This window comes from Oryctolagus cuniculus, chromosome 7, assembly GCF_964237555.1.
Source record: "Oryctolagus cuniculus chromosome 7, mOryCun1.1, whole genome shotgun sequence".
Taxonomy (NCBI): Eukaryota; Metazoa; Chordata; class Mammalia; order Lagomorpha; family Leporidae; genus Oryctolagus; species Oryctolagus cuniculus.
The window spans coordinates 79,562,503-79,582,580 of NC_091438.1; the positions used below are offsets into that span (position 1 = coordinate 79,562,503).

Consider the following 20,078-nt stretch of genomic DNA (forward strand, 5'->3'; position numbering starts at 1 on the left):
TATAAACTTTTTCTGTTTTATGGTATAATTTATTATAGCATATGCATTTTAAACTATAAGGCTGAATGACTTTTTACATGTGTGCTCACACATGAAACCACCATCAAGATAGAGAATATTTTATTATTCTAGAAAGCTCTTTGTGTTCTTCTCCTGTCCTATTCAATAACCTTTCCCCTGAGGTAAGCATTTTTCTGAATTCTATCAATATAGTTTAGTTTTCTCTGAACTTGGACTTCATATACATAAATGTATGTAGTATGTACTTTTTTGTATATTGTTTCTTTTATTCAGTGTAATGTTTTGGGTTTTATCCATCTTGTAAATATATCATTAGTTTGTATTTTAAATTACAGATTAATAGTCTTTCATATTAATGTACCATAAGTCCGTTCTGTTTACTGGATTCTCTGTCTGTGGTCTCACTTGTTAACTTACCTGCACTGTTTTTCTTTCTCTACCTGTTCCCTTCATTGTCCTCCATCACTTGCAGAATAAATATAAACCCTGTAGAATTATGCCATCAACTAACTAATGCTTTATACTCTTAAGTACATGTTGTCACTCTTCTCCCAACAATTCCCTGCTTCCCCCGTTGTCAGTGCCCTATCCTAGGTTGTCAGCTTATCTTCCAAAATTATCATCCTAGAAGCTTTGAGCCAGACTTGGCCATATTGCAGTAATCTTGTGTTTATTAGTTAAGACCTTACATAAAACTGTCAGCATTGGCTTTGATTGCTGTTTCCATGTGGAGCCATTTATTTATGTTGTGGAAAATGAAGTGTTTGCTTCTAAGAGTATTCTCTTTGTGAGTTAGTACTAGTCACTTCTTTAAAGATTTTAAAATATATTTTAGATTACAACAAGTAGAAAATTACTTTGGTCACATGTAAGAAGTAAAGAAAACTTTAAAAACAACTGTTGGGATTAAGGAAGATATTGAAGAACCATAGTCTGGGACTGTGATGGCATTTTTTGATTCCTGTAGGTCAGGAAGGTTGCTGTAAAGTGTTTTTTTAAGGTTTTCTTTTTTTAACATTGTGGATATGTAATATCCACATGCATGCGTATAAAGAGATGAAGCATTTCTAAAATTTTAAAGCATTTTCACTTGTTTTTTCATCTCTATTTGGAATTTGACTAGTTGGGTTGGTTATTTAGTCATCTGGGGATTTTTATACCTCAAGTTTGCTTGCCCTATAGCAAGTCCAAAGCAAGGAGAGATTCTTCCCCATTGGAATCAATTTGTGTTTTGCTCAATGTAGCTTCTGTTGTAAGGGTTGAACAGTGTTGGACATTGTGCCTATCTTATGCTGTTCCTTCTGTCTTCCCACAAGAATTTTCTTAGATTATTACTGAATGTGGAAACTTGGCTATTTCTTTTCATGCTAGATGATTTGTGTTCAGTTTTTTTGTTGGTAAGACTTAAGGACCCAGAGGAATTTGACTTTTATTGCATGACTTACATGTCAGTAAAAGATTTTAGACTAGACTTTCTTCTTAGAAGTTAGTACATATACCTCAGTTTTAGACTCTTTGAGTTAGGCCCTGAAGAAGAGAACTGAATTATGACTGGGAGAGGACCTTGAGAAAATATGATCAGAGGGCACATGGGTAAAATATTAACCAAAAAATTCCTATTTTTGTAAAAACAGTTCCATTTAACTGGATGTCCATGTTGCAATAGTATTGGTATTTCTTTCTTTTTTATATGCATTTTATTTTTTAAGCAACATCAATTATATTTAAACAGAGATCCAGATCATTAATGTATGATCATCATGTATGAACATAGAACACAAAATATAGTTTTTACTTAAGCAGTTACATGAATGAGGTTGTTTTTAAGTCTCCTCATTGACAACCCCATTTTAACCATTGAACAAATTGTATTTAAATTAATAGTAATAAAAATGTTAAAATTCAAACATGAAAATATGGAACAACAACAAAAGAACAGGAAGTATCTTCATTACCAGATTAATAAATTCGCAGACGCTCAGATACTTTCTGAGGCATATCAAAACACCTACATCAAAGGTTGCATTCATTTGAGAAATATACATGTCCAGTGCTGAGACTATTTGTAGCAGCTACAGTATACAAAAGCAGCATTAGATTACTATGGTTCACGTTTGAGAAACAGATTTAAGCTTTATGCTACAACTTGCCAATTTAATATTACAACTAGTGCAGTGACAATTACTCATTCCACTTTTTTTTCTTAAACTCAATAAGCAAGTTATCATTTAAGCACATGGAATAATGCCATGTCTTCTCCCTTATAATAGTAAATTTTAAAATCCAAATATTTTGTATTGTGGAAACTTTACCTAGCTGTACAAAGGCTCCCAAATACAGTACAGTCATAAAGTTTCTTCTTTGTAGATTCCATTAATTTATAGTTATTTTAGTACAGATAAATGCAGGACTGTACTCCAGATTATTGGACAACAAAAATGTCAGTGTGTCACTACCTGTATTTACATAGAAGCATACTACAACCATAACCATGGCAAGTAAATGCCCTCACAGGTCCTCCACTACTTTCAGGATTCTTTTCAATGTCCCAGAAGCTAGTTTAGTCAATACCACCAGGTTTCAATGTATCTCTGGAAGGTCCTTTATTAAAAATTTTGAAATTTAACTAATGGAACTTCTACAGTCTCAATAAGCTAGCTTTCCCCCTTACTCTTCATGAACTAGTTCAAATACAGTATGTATTGTTTTAAAATTTTATAGACATCTTATTAAAATTATTAAAGTTATCTAAAATATCAGTGGGTAAAATATCAACCAAAAAATGATACTGAGTATTTTTTTTTTAAGATTCATTTATTTATTTGAAAGTCGGAGTTAAATAGACAAGGAGAGGCAGAGAGAGAGAAGTACTGCATCCGCTGGTTCACTCCCCAACTGGCCACAATGGCCGGAGCTGTGCTGATCCAAAGCCAGGAGCCAGGAGCCTCCTTTGGGTCTTCCCATGCGGGTACAGTGGTCCAAGGACCCAGGCCATCTTCCACTGCTTTCCCAGGCCATGGCAGAGAGCTGGGTCATAAGTGGAGCAGATGGGATGCGAACCGGGATCTCTATGGGATGCCAGCACTGCAGCCAGCGACCTCACCTGTCATGCCACAACACCGGCCCCAACACTGAGTATTTTTGAGACTACTTTTTTCCTAACTAGAAAAGCTATAGGATTCACAGTGAACACAGATATAATGACACTTTAACCCTGCTCTTTTACAACATTAATAGTAAGAATAAATGCATAAAGCACAAAAAAAGAAGAGCAGGATTTCAGGAGAAAAATCTAGTAAACACTTGAATTTTGAATACCTCAAACAAAAAAGGGTTCATAATGCCTATAAGCACTATCATTGTTTTTATCATTTAAGTAGTTTAAATCTTTATTTCGGGGGCTGGCACCATGGCTCACTTGGTTAATCCTCCACCTGCGGTGCCGGCATCCCATATGGGCGCCAGGTTCTAGTCCCGGTTGCTCCTCTTCCAGTCCAGCTCTCTGCTGTGGCCCAGGAAGGCAGTGGAGGATGGCCCAAGTGCTTGGGCCCTGCACCCACATGGGAGACCAGGAGGAAGCACCTGGCTCCCGGCTTCGGATTGGTGTAGCTCCGGCTGTGGTGGCCACTGGGGGCTGAACCAGTGGAAGGAAGACCTTTCTCTCTGTCTCTCTCTCATTGTCTAACTCTGTCAAAATAAAAAAAAAATCAGAAAAAAATCTTTATTTCATTTCTAATTTATCCAGAAATAAAATCTTAATTCTTTACAAAATGCATCTTATCAGTTTCAGTTTTCACATATTCAAGTAATGCAAACCCAAGTATTTTCTTTTGTGGTAATATCACATTTACGGACTGAGCTTCAAAGCCAGGGAAAAATTCATTTAAAATAACTGATAAACTTTCTGCCCAAAGGCATGAGAACTAAGACTTAACACTGTAATAAAAATGCTGTGTAATAAGAGAAGGAAAAAAATAATGGTCCAATATAATCAATGTCTTCTTTTTAAAAAGATTCATAAACAGATCGCCTTAATAATAGCTAGATTCCTGATAACAGGATATTCTGAAATCTAAGGAACTACAGAAGAAAAACCAGAGTAAGTTCAGTTTCCCTGCCATTTTTCCATAAATGTTCCCACTGGGGGTTGGTGTTGTGGTGTAGCAGGTTTAGCTACTACAGTGTCACTGGTCTCCCTTAGATAGTGCTGCTTCGAATCCTTGCTTCCAATCTAGATTCCTGATAATGAAGCTGGGAAAGGCAGATGATGGTTCAGTATTTGAATTTCTGCTGCCTGCCTGCCAGACCCAGGTGAAGTTTCTGGGACCTGGCTTCAGCCTGGCCTAGGTTGGCCATTGTAGCAATTTAAGGAGCGACCCAGTATGTGAAAGATCTCTTTTCTTTGTTACTCTGCTTTTCAAATAAATACCTCTTTGAAAAAAAAAAAAGATTAAGGCTGGGCCATTTTATTGAGGCTGTAAAAAAATAAGAAGTTTGGATTAACAGAGTGATGAGAAAAAGTTGAAGGAATTTTAAGTTTGAGAAAGGGATGTAACCTAAGTAAAATATGAACAGATTACCATAGATGATAGGTTGGAATCAAGATGCCCTAGTCAGTAAAGGGAGGTCTAACTTCTAACTAACTTAAGAGCGGCAGTAGTGCAGTTAGGAAGATCTGGTTGGATTTAATTTTAATTTAGAAGATAAAATAAATCACTTTTGGTGATCAGTTAAATGGAGTTTGGGGTAGGAGAGTAAGGAAGGAGTTAGAGGATGATCAATGTTTCCATTTTGGGCAGTGGTGCTACATTCACAAGTAGGAGCTGTGAAGAATAATGGAGAGAGCAAGAGCGAAGTTTTAGATATATTGAGTTGGAAGTAGCTCAGGACATCTGAGTAGAAATGTCAGGTGGCAGATATAAGGCCTATAGCTTGAGAGATCTAAGATTTACTAACATTAAATCATATCTTACAGATACAATTTTTGTTATTCCTGCAAAATATTAAAAAATATATTTATAAATTTACCTAAAGATTGTTGAAAAGTGATTTGATCCATATAGATTTGTTAGCTGATATTTTTATTAGAGATTTTGGTCTTTGCTTTTTCCTAAGTAAGATTTTATTTATCATTAGTAAATCATTATACTACTGATGACATGAATCTGACCAAAATACTTGAATACCTAAGGGTATATAAGTGTATTAAGTCTTATAATTTTATTAATAGTTTCTAAAAATATATGAACTGAATATGAATTCTTATAATGGAAACATTTTACATTATTAATAATAAAGTTTAGGGTAAGGTACTCTTGAAGTCTTTACGTTAATCATGATCTAGCGAAGCATTAGGATACAAGGTAGATGTGAGAACAAGATCTTGTCTGTCTTGTTAGCTTTTATATACTATTTCTAGGGCAATTGTCGACACACAGGTCCTCAATAAATATTTGTGGAGTAATCAGTATTGACATACAATGCTTTAATAGCTAACCAAATTTTATTTTTAGTTAAGTAATCGTGGCAGACTGGCTTTTTAAAGGTTAGTCCTTAGAAAAGGTCTTATTGCTAACCTGAAGGATTATAGTTTTCATTAGTGTTTTCCCTCATAAATTACCCTGTAACAGTTTATACTACTTTCCTTGTATCAACTTTTGTGCCAAAAAAGATGTATTTGTCTAATCAGAACATTTTTATTGAGATCTATGAAACATGTCTTATAGTAGGAGCAGTTTAGACCCTTTCACTTACACATTCTGACATCACCATGTCTAAAACTGAAATGGTCACCTTCACTTTCAAATCTTTGTTTTTATTATTGTGGTCACCACTCTCTTGTCATGGAGGCTAAAATCTCTGAATATTTACATTCCTTACTTTCTTATCTTAAAGATTTGATCAATTACTAGGTCTTTTTGCTTTTATTCTATCTATATAGCATGTTTTCTCAAAATTCTAATTACCATTAATCTTGTTTACATCATTTGTTGCATTCATGTATGAAAAATCTGTCTTTGCTTACCTTGTTTGGTATGTATAAGAGTATTTGGTTCAGTGTAAGATTTTATTTATTTATTTGGGAGGTAGAGTTACAGACGGAGAGAGAGAGAGAGAAAGGTCTTCCATCCTTTGGTTCACTCCCCATATGGCCACCAAGACTGGAGCTGGGCCAATCCAAAGCCAGGAGCTTCTTCTGGGTCTCCCACGTGGGTGTAGGGGCCCAAGGACTTGGGCCATCTTCTGCTGCTTACCCAGGCCATAGCAGAGAGCTGGATCGGAAGAGGAGCTGCTGGGACTTGAATTGGTGTCCATATGGGATGCCTGCACTGCAGGTGGAAGCTTAACCTAGTATGCTACTGGTTTTTTTTATAAACATTTTGCTGCTTTATTGCTTATTTTTTTTAAAAAGATTTATTTGCTTGCAAGGCATAGTTAAAAAGAGAGAACTTCTAGCTGCTGGTTCACTTCCTGAATGGCTGAAACAGCTGGAGCTGGGCCAGGCCAAAGCCAGGAGCCGGGAGCTTCATCCAGGTCTCCCATGTGGGAGCAGGGATCCAAAGATTTGGATCATCTTCCACTGCTTTCCAAGTGTATTAACAGAGAGCTGGATTGGAAGTGGAGTAACTAAGATTCGAACTATCACCCATATGGAATGCTGGCATTGCAGATGGTAGCTTTACTTGCCATGCCTCAGCTTCAGCCCTCTCACTGTTCTTTGGAAATCCTCACACATTCACATTTATTCATATCTTCCTCCCTAGTCTCATCCCTGGTTAATTCTACTCTTGATATTTATTTCATGTGGAAAATCTCAGTGTTAAGTCCTGCGTTTGCCTTGAGGTGACATAATCTATGGTATAGGTGAGAAGAGGTTTCTTTCCTCTCATCACTAGGTGTTTGGTGGAGATCCCTCTAACAAGAGAGAGATTAACAAAAGAAAAAGAAAAATTTTATTTGGTGAAAATTTTATGACACATGGGAGCCATTAGAAACAAAGACCCCAGGGCTGGCATTGTAGTGTAGTGGGTAAAGCTTCAGCATGCAGTGCCAGAATCACATATGGGCACTGATTCATGTCCTGTCTGGTCCACTTGGAATCCAGCTCCTTACTCATGGCCTGGGAAAAGCAGCAGAAGATGGCCTAAGTGCTTGGGCCTCTGCACCCATGTGGGAGAACTGGGTGAAGCTCCTGGCTTCTGGCTTCAGCCTGGCTCAGCCATGGCTATTGGGGCCATCTAGGGAGTGAACCAGCAGATAGAGGATCTGTGTCTCCCTCTTTCTGCATAACTCTGACTTTAAGTAAATCAATAAATCTTAAAAAAAAAAGAATGAAAGAAAAAAAGACACCCCTCCCCCAAAACAGGTAAAAACTCATATTTTTACAGACAGTCATGCAGGATTATGTTGGGAAGGAAAAGGGTATGTTTTAGTTGGTCTTGGGGGATCTTAGCAAAATTTATTTTTTTTCGTGTTCTTCACATCTACATGACATTCCTCCCTTCCATATAGGGTAAGACACCTATCACATGGGTGAGAAGGGAGACAGAAGGTCCATGAATGATTGGAAAACAGCAGGGGAGATCAGAGAGACCTTTCTGCTTCTGCTGTTTGCTCAAAGTGCCATAGCTTGGAGTACTATTTTCTGTATCCCATCACTAGAAAGTTACTCTCTCTTGATGTCTTTAGTGTTTATAAACTGAACCACCTATTGATTGAATGACTTAAAAGTGTGATAAAATGGTAAGCTAGATGATAAAAAGTGACATCTCTTGTAGTACCCTCTGTGGTTGACAGGCTATATTTTTTGAATGATTAAAAATTAATACCATGATAACCTTAGTTTTTATTTTTAATAGAAGTTTTTATAATGTTTACCTTTTAAAAATTTATTTATAATTCATAATTACTGAAAGAGAGAGAGAGATCTTCCATCTACTGGTTCACTCCCCAAATGCCTGCAGTGGCCCCAACTGGGCCAGGCTGAAGCTGGGAGTCAGGAGCTCCTTCCAGGTCTCCCATGTGGGTGCAGGATTAGGCCATCCTCTGCTGCTTTTCCAGGAGCAGTAGCTGGGAACTGGATTGGAAGTAAAGCAGCTGGGACTCAAACTGGTGCCAGTATGGGATGCCAGTGCTGCAGATGGTGGCTCAACCTGCTGCGCCACAGCACCAGCCCCAGTATTTTTTTGTTAGCTAGTGCTTGAAAAACTCAAGATTTTTTTTTCCCTGATTGATTGAAAAACAGAACCATAATCAGAGGCTTTTTAACATTTTTATGGTACTTACTGTATGCCAGGCATTTTTGTAAATACTTTTTACATATTAATGTAATCCTCATTTTACAGATAGCAAAATTGATATTATGAATAATTTAGCAAAAGAGCTTAGGATTTGAACCAGGTAGTCAAACTTGAGTCTGTGCTCTTAATGTTATATTGTTTTCATTTGAGCAGTAAAATAATTTAGGTATGAAAGAATAGAAGAGGGGCTGGCGCTGTGGCACAGCAGGTTAACACCCTGGCCTGAAGTGTTGGCATCCCATTGTGGGTGCCAGCGAGACCTGGCTGCTCCTCTTCCGATCCAGCTCTCTACCATGGCCTGGGAAAGCAGTAGAAGATGGCCCAAGTCCTTGGGCCTCTGCCCCCGCGTGGGAGACTGGGAGGTAGCTCCTGGCTCCTGCCTTCGGATTAGCACAGCTCCAGCCATTGCAGCCAGTTGGGGAGTGAACCATTGGATGGAAGACCTCTCTCTCTCTGTGTGTAACTCTGACTTTCAAATAAAAATCTTTTTTTTTAAAAAAGAAGAAATCATGCATATAATGTATATAAACATATATTCTTATGTATTTCTCCATCCTCTTTATTTGTCCCCACCCTATCCCCATTGGTAATTTTTTCCAACTTTTTTATTGTGATAAAATACATAAACATAAAATGTGCCATCTTAACCATTATACCTGTACAGTTCAGTGTTAATATATTTATGATGTGCATCTGTCACCACTGTCTGTATTTATTGCTGTCTTATAAAACCAAAACTCTTTACCACTTAAACAGTGATTTCCCATTCTCCCTCTGTCCAGGGCTTGGAACCACTGTTCAGTGTTTATTTTTGAATTTGACTATTTCATTTCAAAAAGGCAAAAATCATACAATATTTGTCTTGTTGTTACTGGCATCATATAGCACAGTGTCTTCAAGGTTTATTCACATGGTGCATTTCCCAGAGCTTCTCTTTTTTTTAAGATTTATTTATTTTATTTGAAAGGCAGAGTTACAGAGAGGCAGAGGCAGAGAGAAAGAGGCAGAGAGAAAGAGGGAGGGAGGCGTTGAGGGGTCTCCACCCACTGGTTCACTCTCCAGATGGCCGAAATGCCTGGAACTGCACTGATCTGCAGCCAGGGGTCCAAGGATTTGGGACATCTTCTACTGCTTTCCCGGGCCACAGCAGAGAACTGGATGGGAAGTGGAGCAGCCAGGACTCAAACTGGCGCCCATATGGGATGCCGGCATGGCAGGCTGTAGCTTTACCCACTATGCCACAGTACTGGCCCCCATGCTGTTTTACATAGTGGCTGTACAATTTGGCGTACACGTTAGTGCACAGACATTCCTATTTCTCTGCTTGCTTATTAATACTAGATACTTTGTGTTTGTGATAATAGCCATTCTAATGGGTGTCTCATGGTTTTGATTTGCATTTCTATAATGATTAGTGATGCTGAGCATCATTTCTTATTGGCCATTTGTGTATCTTCTTTGGAGATACTTCTATTCAAGTCTTTTGCCCATTTTAAAAATATTTACTTACTTGAAAGGCAGAGAGAGGTTGGTTGATCTTCCATTCACTCCCCAAATGTCGGTAACAGTTGGGCTAGGCCAGGAATTTCATCTGAGGCTCCCTTGTGGGTGGCAGGAATCCAAACATGTGGGCCGTTCTCTGCTGCCTCCGAGGTGCATTAGCAAGGAAGCTGGATCAGAATCAGAGAGCATTCAATCTCAGGCACTCCAATATGAGATTCAGATGTCCTAAGCAGTAGCTTGACGTGCTATGCAACCCCTTTTATTTATTTATGGAGCAGAGACAGAGAGCTCCCTTTCTCTGATTCAGTCCCCAGACCCCTAAAATGGCTGGGGCGTCAAAGCTAGGAACGTCAAACTCAATATAGGTTTCCCACTTGAGGAATCCACTTACTTGAAACATCATTGCTACCTCTTAGTGTCTGCACTGGCAAGAAGCTGTATTAAGAACCAGAGCTGGGGGAGCCCAACGCTGTGGTGCAGTAGGTTAATCCTCTGTGGGCAGTGCTGGCATCCCATATGGGTGCTGGTTCAATTCCCGGCTGCTCCTCTTCCAATCCAGCTCTCTGCTATGGCTAGGGAAAGCAGTAGAAGATGGGCCATGTGCTTGGACCACTGCAGTAGCATGGGAGACCTGGCTCCTGGCTTCAGATTGGCCCAGTTCTGGCCATTGCAACCATTTCGGGAGTGAACCAGTAGATGGAAGATGTTCCTCTCTGTCTCTCCCTCTCACTGTCTATAATTCTACCTCTAAATAAATAAAGTAAAATAAAAAACAAAAAAATAAGAATCAGAACTGGGGTTTGAAGACAGGTACACTATTGTGAGATTTTTGAGGACTTAACTGCTAGGCCAAGTGGCTGCCCCTGAGTATTTTTAAATTCTATCATTTGTTTTTCTGTTGTTGAGTTGTAGCAGTTCCATATCTTTTCTTGATTTTAACTCCTTACCAAATATATGATTTGTAAATATGTTCTCCTTTTCTGGGATTGTCTTACTCCATTATATTGTCTTTTGTTGCACAAAATTTTAGAATTTTCACTAGATTTATTTTTTCCCTTTGGTTTTATGCCTTTGGTGTCATATCCACAAAGTCATTGTCCAATCTAATTTCATGAAGATTTTGCTTTATGTTTTTGTCCAAAAGTCTATAGTTTTAGGTCTTATGATTTAATCTTTATCCTTTTTTTAAATTTTAAAAATAAATGAAAAATTTTAAATTGTCATTTGAGAGGCAGAGAAACAGAAAGAGGCAGACTAAGAGTTCCCTATCCATTGGCTCATTCCTGAAATGGCTGGGAGCCAGGAACTCAATCCAGGTCTCCCATGATGATGGAAAGGATGCAGCTACTTGAGTAATCACCTCCTACCCCAGAGTGTGCATCAGCAGGTAGCTGGGATTGGCAGTGAAGCCTGGACTCAGACCTGGCATTACTATACGGGATTGTGGTCATCTTTATGGCTAGGCCAGATGCCAGTCCCTTGTCTTTATCTTTTGAGTTACTTTTAGATAAAGGCCCAACTTTTTTTTTTTTTTTTTTTTTTTTTTTTTTTTTAATGTTTGACACCATTTTATTAATCTTCAACTTCAGTGGAAAAATAAAACCTTTTTCAAGTGCCATTTTCATCACAAGACTTCTAGTTAGTGTGTGTGTATGTGTGTATAAACACATACACACACACACATTTATATAGTTTTGTTTTGTTGGTTTTCAAGTGCAGCAAGAGACCAACACCGCATTGCAGTCAATCAAATAAAAGAGAACAGAAGGCCAAGCAGTTTCCAAATGGTCATTTTATCAGGTTGTTTGAACATTAAATTTATCCTTGTTTGCAATCCAAAATCGTTCCCTGAAGTTTGCTGTTGTGTGTGTGTGTGTGTGTATTTACTGTTATCGTATGTCACTTTCTAAACTCTTTGGCACAATTTTCTGGGGGCGTTCAGACTGCCACAATACCAGTCAGGAGAGAGCTTTCCTTTCGTGCTGCCAATTCTGAGCATTGAAATTTTGGTTTGTTTGGGTTGTGGCTCTTTTTGTTTCTGAAGTCTGTATTCTTTATTTGTAACAATTGTACTTTTATTTTTCTATATCCTCTAACTCCAGAGTTTTCTCCTTCTCCCCCCTCCCCCCGCTTCTACATTCACAGTTGAACCATATTATTTAGGAAAGGCGCCTTGATGAAAAGACCAGGATAGGAGCTCTGACCATTCGTCAGTGTTTTCCCTAGAATAATTAAAAACAAAACAAAACAAAACCTAAAGAGCGTCTTTCCATTTTTTTAAACATCTCTTGTGCTGCATCAGTAGACAGAACTTGGGTTAGTTTTATGAAATGCAACATCTAACCCCTGTTTTCTGGGAAAAAGAAACTGCAATGACTTGAAGTTGAGAATGTGGATACCGCCTCACTCACACACACTCATTCTCAGACTGGACAAACCCCTCCCTCGCCCTCCTCCTCCTGGCTGGCGCACACTGGGCCGCGTGGCAAAGGTACAGCGGAGGTGGGCTCGAGAGCCAGGCTCCCTCTTTCTCCTCAGTAGCAAAGGCCAGGCTGCCTTTTACAAGCACCACAGCTGAACCCAGTCCCCGCCTCCTCTCCCAAACCAGTCATTCCACTCGGTACCGGCCACAAGACAGAAAAGCTACTTCTAGCCTCTCCCTGGGAAGAGACAGCTTTCTTTCTGTTGTTACAAGCAAGTAAATCCACCGTTTTCTTTTCCAAGATGAAGGCCCAACTTCTTTATTTTTGCAAGTGGATATCCAGTTTTCCTAGAGCCAGTTTTTAGAAAAGCTGTCCTTTTCCCCTTGTGTAGGCCTGGCACCCTTGGCAAAAACCATTTTACCATAAATGCATGGATTTATGAGTACTTCTGGTCTAATTTTGTTGAATTGGTTTATATGTCTGCTTTTTAAAAGATTTATTTATTTATTTGAAAGGCAGAGTTAAGAGAGAGAGTGAGATCTTTTATCCGTTGGTTCACTCCCCTAATGGCTTCAATGGTCAGGGCGGGCCAGGGCTGGGCTAGGTCAAAGCTAGGAGCCCAGAGTTTCCTCTGGGTCTCCTACATGAATGCATTGGCCCAAGCACTTGGGCCATCTTCGGCTGCTTTCCCAGGCGCCTTAGCAGGGAGCTAGATTAGAGGTCGAGTAGCTGGATCTTGAAACAGTGCCCATATGGGATGCTGACATTGCAGGCAGAGTCCTGTTAAGCCACAACACCAGCCCTTAGATCATAATTTTTAATCATGGCTACACATTACAATGCCATAGGAGATTTTGTGTATGAATCATTACTAGTTGTTACTTAGATTCAGATTTTTCAGATGGACACTGAATGCTGGGTGGTATTTTTTAAAAGGTCTTCAAGTACAGACACATTTAAGAATTTTGTTCTAGATGATCCTTGCTAAATATAGGGTTGTATGAGGTACTTAACTAAAAACCCACAGGTCTTAATGAAATTGAATAAAATTTCAGAGACGAAGTTGTGCTATTGTTTAAGGTTTCCCAAGTTTTTCTGCAGCACAGTTAGATTTTTAACATTACTTTAGATTTTTTTTAACTTCATAAAGGAGAATTAGCAAATTATTTTCATTAAGATAATTTGTAAGATGCCCAGACATTTGTGTTCCATTGTTTGGGCAGAAAGGAGAGCTGTATGTCCTGTGTATCAGGTATATCAGAGATAAGATGTTCTTTTGTAACCATTGATGTATATGTCGGTAGAGATTCATCTCATTGCTGTAGGTTTGCAATAAGATGAGTATATAGGACTGATTTTTTTTCTTAGGCAGATCTGCTCAAATGGCCAAACAGATCCTCTGTTTACTTCTCAGTATTTTCTATAATGCATAGTGAAGGTGACCTTGGTTTGTTTGTTTTTTTTTTTTCAGAGGATAGAAATTAACAAGTCATTCACTTATATCACAGTAGAACTTTCATAGGCAGCATGGTTTAAAACCTCTCACTGGTCCTTCCAAAATGAGGGTATCTTATGCTAGGACTGCCATATGAAAATACCACAGACTGGGTAACTTTAAACAATGGAGATATATTTTCACACATTTCTAGAGGCTTGGAAGCCTGAGGTAAAGATGTTGGCAGGTTAAATTTTTATTGAGGCCTATCTCTTTGGCTTGCAGATGGCTACCTTATGGCTCTTTCCTTATATGGGCTTTTTTCTGTGCGTTCCCATTCTTGGTGTGCCTTTGTGTGTCCTGATCTCTTTTTTTATAAGAACACTAGTTAGATTGGTATGGCCAAGTGGCTTCATTTTAGGGGCCTTCTGTCTGGTCAGAGTCATATGCTGAGTTACTGAGTGTTAGGCCTTAAACATAGGAATTGGGTATACACAATTCAATCTGTAACAGTGATCTAGTTTAGAATCTTTCCTGTATAACCAAATGAGTTAATGGATTGAGTTAAATTATTTGGAATTGTTTATCAGATGCTGATTACTGAAGAACATCTGTCAAAAATAATGACTCTGATTTTTGTGGTGAATGTTTAACTGTACCCTTAGAATGTAATACCAAGATGTAATGCATCGAATTAGGTATTTAACTTTTGGTTTGGTATGGGATGTAAATATATATCTGTTTATCAGTATATCTGAAAGTTTTATTAAAGTATTTAGGAAAAGAGTCATAAATCTAGAGGGATTTATATAGTCATAAGGTATAAATTTATTTTAAAAAATACATTTTGGACTACTTTAGCCTTATATTGTCACAAAGAAACAGTAAAAGTGGTTTGAGCATTCCATGCAATGATGGAGGTGCTTTTTGGGATGCACACATTCTATATATGAGTGCCTCGTTCAGGTCCTAACTCCTCTACTTCAGTTTAGTTTCCCAATAATGTTCACTCTGAGAGACAGCAGATGATGACTCAAAACTTGGAGCCTTGTCACTCACGTGAGAAATCCAGAGTGTATTCCCAGCTTTTGGCTTCAACTGGCCCCACCCCAGCTGTAGTGAGCATTTGGAGAGTTAGTCACTTAATGGAATCTCTCTCTCTCTCTCTCTGTCTCTCTTTCAAATAAAACAAAAAAAGGAAAAGTTTGCACTCACAGTCATAATTATAAATTCAATCTGGGGATAAAAATTGGTTAGGCAACACAAAACTAATGACAGAACAATAAATGCTGCTGATATTTAAGTTCTTATTTTCTCCAGAAATAGTAATGGTTAGTATTAGAAACATTGTCTAGAGACTGCTTTGTTTCTCATGTGCCACATTAAAATGAGATACCTGCTTCTCAAATGGAACTTTTAGAAAGCATATTAGAAAGAATGCTATATAAAGTTTGAAAGGAAAGTATCTAGTTCTAAAGTAAGAAGAGTAATATTTTTTCTCAATGAAATAATGTACTTTGGTGTTATTTTATTTTTGTTTGACAGGTAGAGTTACAGACAGAGAGACAGACAGAAAGGTCTTCCTTGTTGGTTCACTCCCTAATGGCTGCTACAGCCGGCGCTGTGCCGATCTGAAGCCAGGAGCCAGGTGCTTCCTCTTGGTCTCCCATGCGGGTGCAGGGACCCAAGCACCTGGGCTATCCTCCACTGCCCTCCCGGGCCACAGCAAAGAGCTGGACTGGAAGAGGAGCAACCGGGACTAGTACCCGGCGCCCCAACCGGGACTAGAACCCTGGGTGCCAGCACCACAGGCAGAGGATTAGCCAAGTGAGCCATGGCATGGGCCTGGTGTTATTTTATTATAAATTATGTCATATAGGCAGCCTTTTGCTATCTGTCAGTATACTTGTACATAGATGACATTTTGTAAGTCATGTGCTTACATAGCATGTTAGAAAATAACTGGTAATGTAGTATATGGGTAAAATGACTTGTGTATATTCACTAAGATATGGTGTGTAATATGAAATCCTATTACTTCCATATACTTTTTATTTATTTATTTATTTGAAAGAGTTATAGAGAGAAAGAGGGAGAGACAGAGAGAGGTTTTCCATCTCTTGTTTCTCTCCCCAGATGGCTGCTATAGCCAGAGCTGGGCCAAGCTGAAGCCAGGAGCATCGGGCAAGTCTCCCACGTGGGTAGCAGGGGTCTAAGCACTTGAGCCATCTTCCACTGCTTTCTCAGGCTATTAGCGGGGAGCTGGATTAGAAGTGGAGCATCTGGGACTCAAAATGGTGCCGATATAGGATGCTGGTGCTACTACAAGTGGAGGCTTAACCTGCTATACCACAGTGCTGGCCCCTCCTTATACTTTTAAATTGATTGAAAAACTGAATATTAAAATAAGCTTATTGCTTTAGTTTTGATATTAGTTTGGGTGTCCTTCAAAGGCCTATGTGGTAGGGTCTTGGTTCCCAAAGTTGTAAATTAATAGATCAAAGTTACTGGTTAGTGGATTAAGGGTGAAGACTTCATCCAGTTTCAATGTCTGAAAGTCAAGGCCTTGGGAAGTGATTAGATTGAATTAAATTGCTGGGGTGGGGCCTCCAGGTTCAAATTCTGGTGGCTTTAAGAGAAACCCATAGACATGAAGGAGGAGTGTGTTCCCCATCTGTCTACTTCCTCGCTCATCATGTAATACTTCCTCTGCACAGTTTACTATCTCACTGCTCTCATCAGATGCCAGACCAGTGGTGCTACCAGTGGTGCTGTTTTGTACTGTGAACCTCCAGAACTGTGAGACAGAATAAGGAAAGTTTGCTTGGCTTAATTCCCCATAATCAACAAGTTGCACAGCTTTATTGGTCATTTGTAGTTATCCTGTTTTTTATGTGCTCCCCTTCATCTAGGTTGTCCATCACCTTACGTGTTCAAAGCACAGCTTACACGGTCTCTTGGGACATGGGAAAGAACTTTTCTGGAACCTAGCTTTATTGGAATAGATATTAATCGATAACTTGACACAAAGTCCCATAGTACGTGAACTTGAGAGCTGTAATCTAAAGGGAAATTATGAGTTAAAGTTAAGTGGATTTGTGTGACATAGGGCTGAGAAGAAGAGGGTAAAGGATTACAGATTAAGGAAATTGTTTGTATGGAGGCCCTGTGAAGAGAAGCAGTGTGTTTGAATAATTTGAGAGACCCAGTGGGATGGATTGGATCCCTGAGAACTGGTAGGAGAAATGGTGTGGAAAATGATTAGAAAGGGGCCACTAGATTCCATTTAAAAGTCCAAGATGCATTAACTTTTAAAAATTCTTTATGCTATGATAATGCATACATGCAAAAAAAGAATACCAATTGTATTCAATGCACTACTTACTGTTTTAGATTCTGGGGGTACATCAGTGAACAAAACATGTCTCTGTCTTCTAACAGCTCACTTTGTAGTGAGAAAAAACTAATATCTATGAGTATGTCAAGTGTTAGAATACCGATATACTTACTGTTACTATGAAGAAAAAATAAGCAAAGAAAGGAATAGAGTTAACAAGAGTGCTATTATATTTAGGATGGTTTGGGAGGAACTAAGAGGAATGTTAAGCAAAAGTATGAGAAGGAACTAATGCATACAATATTTGGAAGAAGAACTTCAGACAGAAAACATTAGGTGCTGAATACCTGGGGTATATTTAAGGAATTAAGGTGGCTACTATGAATACAGTGAGAAATAGAGTAGCAGGAGATGAGGATTAGGACCAAGTTCATTATAACTGTGTTGGACATAGACTGTGACACTTTGATATTTCATATATATAATTTTATGCTAAAATGGAATCATTTATTTTTGCTGGTAACATTTCATGAAATTAAAATGGTATTTAACAACTTTTCGAAGCTATTTTTCATCCTATTATCATAAGAAAAATACTCATATCCCAAAAGTTCAAATATAGAATTTGGTGGTGTTGTGGATTAAAATGTCATTCCTTGCCTAATTCAAATGTTGAAACCCTGACTTCTGTGTGTTAGATGGTGTATGACCTTATTTGAATGTCGGAGCTTTACAGAGGTAATCAAGTTAAAATGAAGTCATTAGAATAGTCTCTAATCCAGTTATGATTGGTGTCCATATGAAAAAGTGAAATTTAGTCACCAAACTACTCATAGAGGAAAATGATGTGAGAAAACCTAGCAAGAAGATGGCAATTTGTAAACCAAGGAGAGGCCTGGAAACAGTGCTTGCCTGACTGCCCTCAAAAGCAACCGGTTTGTTTTGTTTTGTTTTGTTTTGTTTTTAAGATTATTTATTTGAAAGTGTTACACAAAGAGAGGAGAGGCAGAGAGAGAGAGAGAGGTCTTCCATCATCTGGTTCACTCCCCAGTTGGCCACAATGGCCAGAGCTGCGTTGATCCAAAGCCAGGAGCCAGGAGTTTCTTCTGGGTCTTCCACGTGGGTGCGGGGGCCCAAGCCCTTGGGCCATTTTCCACTGCTTTCCCAGGCCATAGCAGAGAGCTGGATCGGAAGAGGAGCAGCTGAGACTTGATCTGGGGACCATGTGGGATGCTGGCACTGCAGGTAGCAGCTTTGCCTGCTGTGCCACAGTGCTGGCTCCCCCCGCCTGCCTTTGTTTTAATTTGGAAGTCAGAGCTGGAGAAAGAGGTAGAGGAGGAGATATTGATCTTCCATCTGCTGGTTCATTCCCCATCTGGCTGCTACAGCCAGGGCTGGGCTAGGCTGAAACTGGAAGCATCATACAGGTCTCACAGGTGGGTAGCAGGGTCCCAAACACTTGGACCATCTTCCGATGCTTTTCCCAGGCCATTAGCAGGGAGCTGGATTAGAAGTGGAGCAGCTGGGACTTGAACATATGGGGTGCTGGATTGCAGGTGGAGGCTTAACCTGTTATGCCACAATGCTGGCCCCAAAAGCAACCAATCTTACTGATGTTTTGGTTGTAAACTTTATGCATCCGGATCTGTGAGAAAATAAATATCTGTTGTGTAATTTACTCAGTCTGCAATACTTTGTTAAAACAGTCCTAGCAAATTCATACAGGCATTAAACAGCAAAAGTGTTATTTTTCTTACTTCTCCTCACTCCTTCATACTTAACAAGGGTAATTATTAGGAAACTTTCTAGAACTTTTACTCTGGGTATTATTAACTTCTAAAGCAACTTAGTTTTTTTTTTTTTTTAATGAAATGTGAATTAGAAAAGCAAAAAGCAACAAAACGTAAATACCTACAGCACTATACTCACAGTTTCTTTTCTTCCAAGATAGTTTTAACTTTTAAACTCCATCTTGGGGTATGTGTTGGCCTAGGATTTAAGTGCCTGATTTGATTCCCAGCTCTAGCTTTTGACTGCATCTTCCTGCTGATGTGCATTCTAGGAGGCAGTGGTGATGGTTTAAGTAGTTGGGTTCCTGCCACCCATTTGGGAGAAGTGGATTAAATTCCTGGCTTCTACTTCGGCTGGGAATAGTCCCAGCAATTGTGCACATTTGGGAATGGGGCCAATAGATGGCAGCTTCCCCCTGTGTCTCTAAGAACTCTTATTTTTTTTAAAGTTTCATACCAAGATAATTCACAATTTTGTTTATTGATTTTTCCATTCAGATATAATATTACCGTATAACTTTTTGTTGCTTCAAGGTGGTATTTTGGAAAATGTGTTTGCTACCACTTGGTGGCACTACGTGGCTTGAAAATGAAACAAATTGCCTATTCTTAACTGTACAATGTACTGCATAAATGATTACATTCAGAGGGGATCTATTTGGTGTTGAACCACTTGATATTGTAAATGTTTGATTCTCATTTTATAAATAAAATAATTGGTATAAAATAGGGTTTTCTTAGAATAAAGATATAAACTGAAGCTTAGTTTGGATAGGGAAGTATGTAAATTTTTCACAGAAGCCTCTTTAATTGGTGTCATTTTTCATTCTGTTTTAATCCTCATCTGCTTATAAATGTGAGAAAACATTTCTAATATTAGAGAAGTCTTTTCAACTTCCTTTTTTTAAAGATTTTATTTTATTTTATTATTATTTTTTTAACAGGTAGAGTGGACAGAGAGAGAGAGACAGAGAGAAAGGTCTTCCTTTGCCGTTGGTTCACCCTCCAATGGCTGCCGCGGCTGGCGCGCTGCGGCCGGTGCACCACGCTGATCCGATGGCAGGAGCAGGTACTTCTCCTGGTCTCCCATGGGGTGCAGGGCCCAAGTACTTGGGCCATCCTCCACTGTAGTCCCTGGCCACAGCAGAGAGCTGGCCTGGAAGAGGGGCAACCAGGACAGAATCCGGCACCCCAACCGGGACTAGAACCCGGTGTGCCGGCACTGCAAGGCGGAGGATTAGCCCAGTGAGCCGCGGCGCCGGCTTCAAC

General features: G+C 39.1%; 1 protein-coding gene and 1 long non-coding RNA gene across 29 annotated transcripts in view; both read left to right on the forward strand.

The window, feature by feature from the left end:
- ZNF644 (zinc finger protein 644) overlaps positions 1-20,078 on the forward strand; it is a 114,026-nt gene that overhangs the window by 43,237 nt on the left and 50,711 nt on the right. For 3 of the 28 annotated variants that reach the window (XM_070078069.1, XM_070078080.1, XM_070078067.1), the window contains one exon: positions 19,754-19,878. The exons of the other annotated variants lie outside the window; for them this stretch is intronic. The gene's annotated coding sequence lies outside the window, so the exon portion shown is untranslated. The remainder of the gene's footprint in view (positions 1-19,753; positions 19,879-20,078) is intronic. 28 annotated transcript variants of the gene reach the window in all.
- On the forward strand, positions 8,741-19,183 carry LOC138850607 (uncharacterized). The gene is made up of 2 exons (XR_011390583.1): positions 8,741-11,337; positions 12,555-19,183. It is a non-coding gene; the product is annotated as an uncharacterized lncRNA (long non-coding RNA).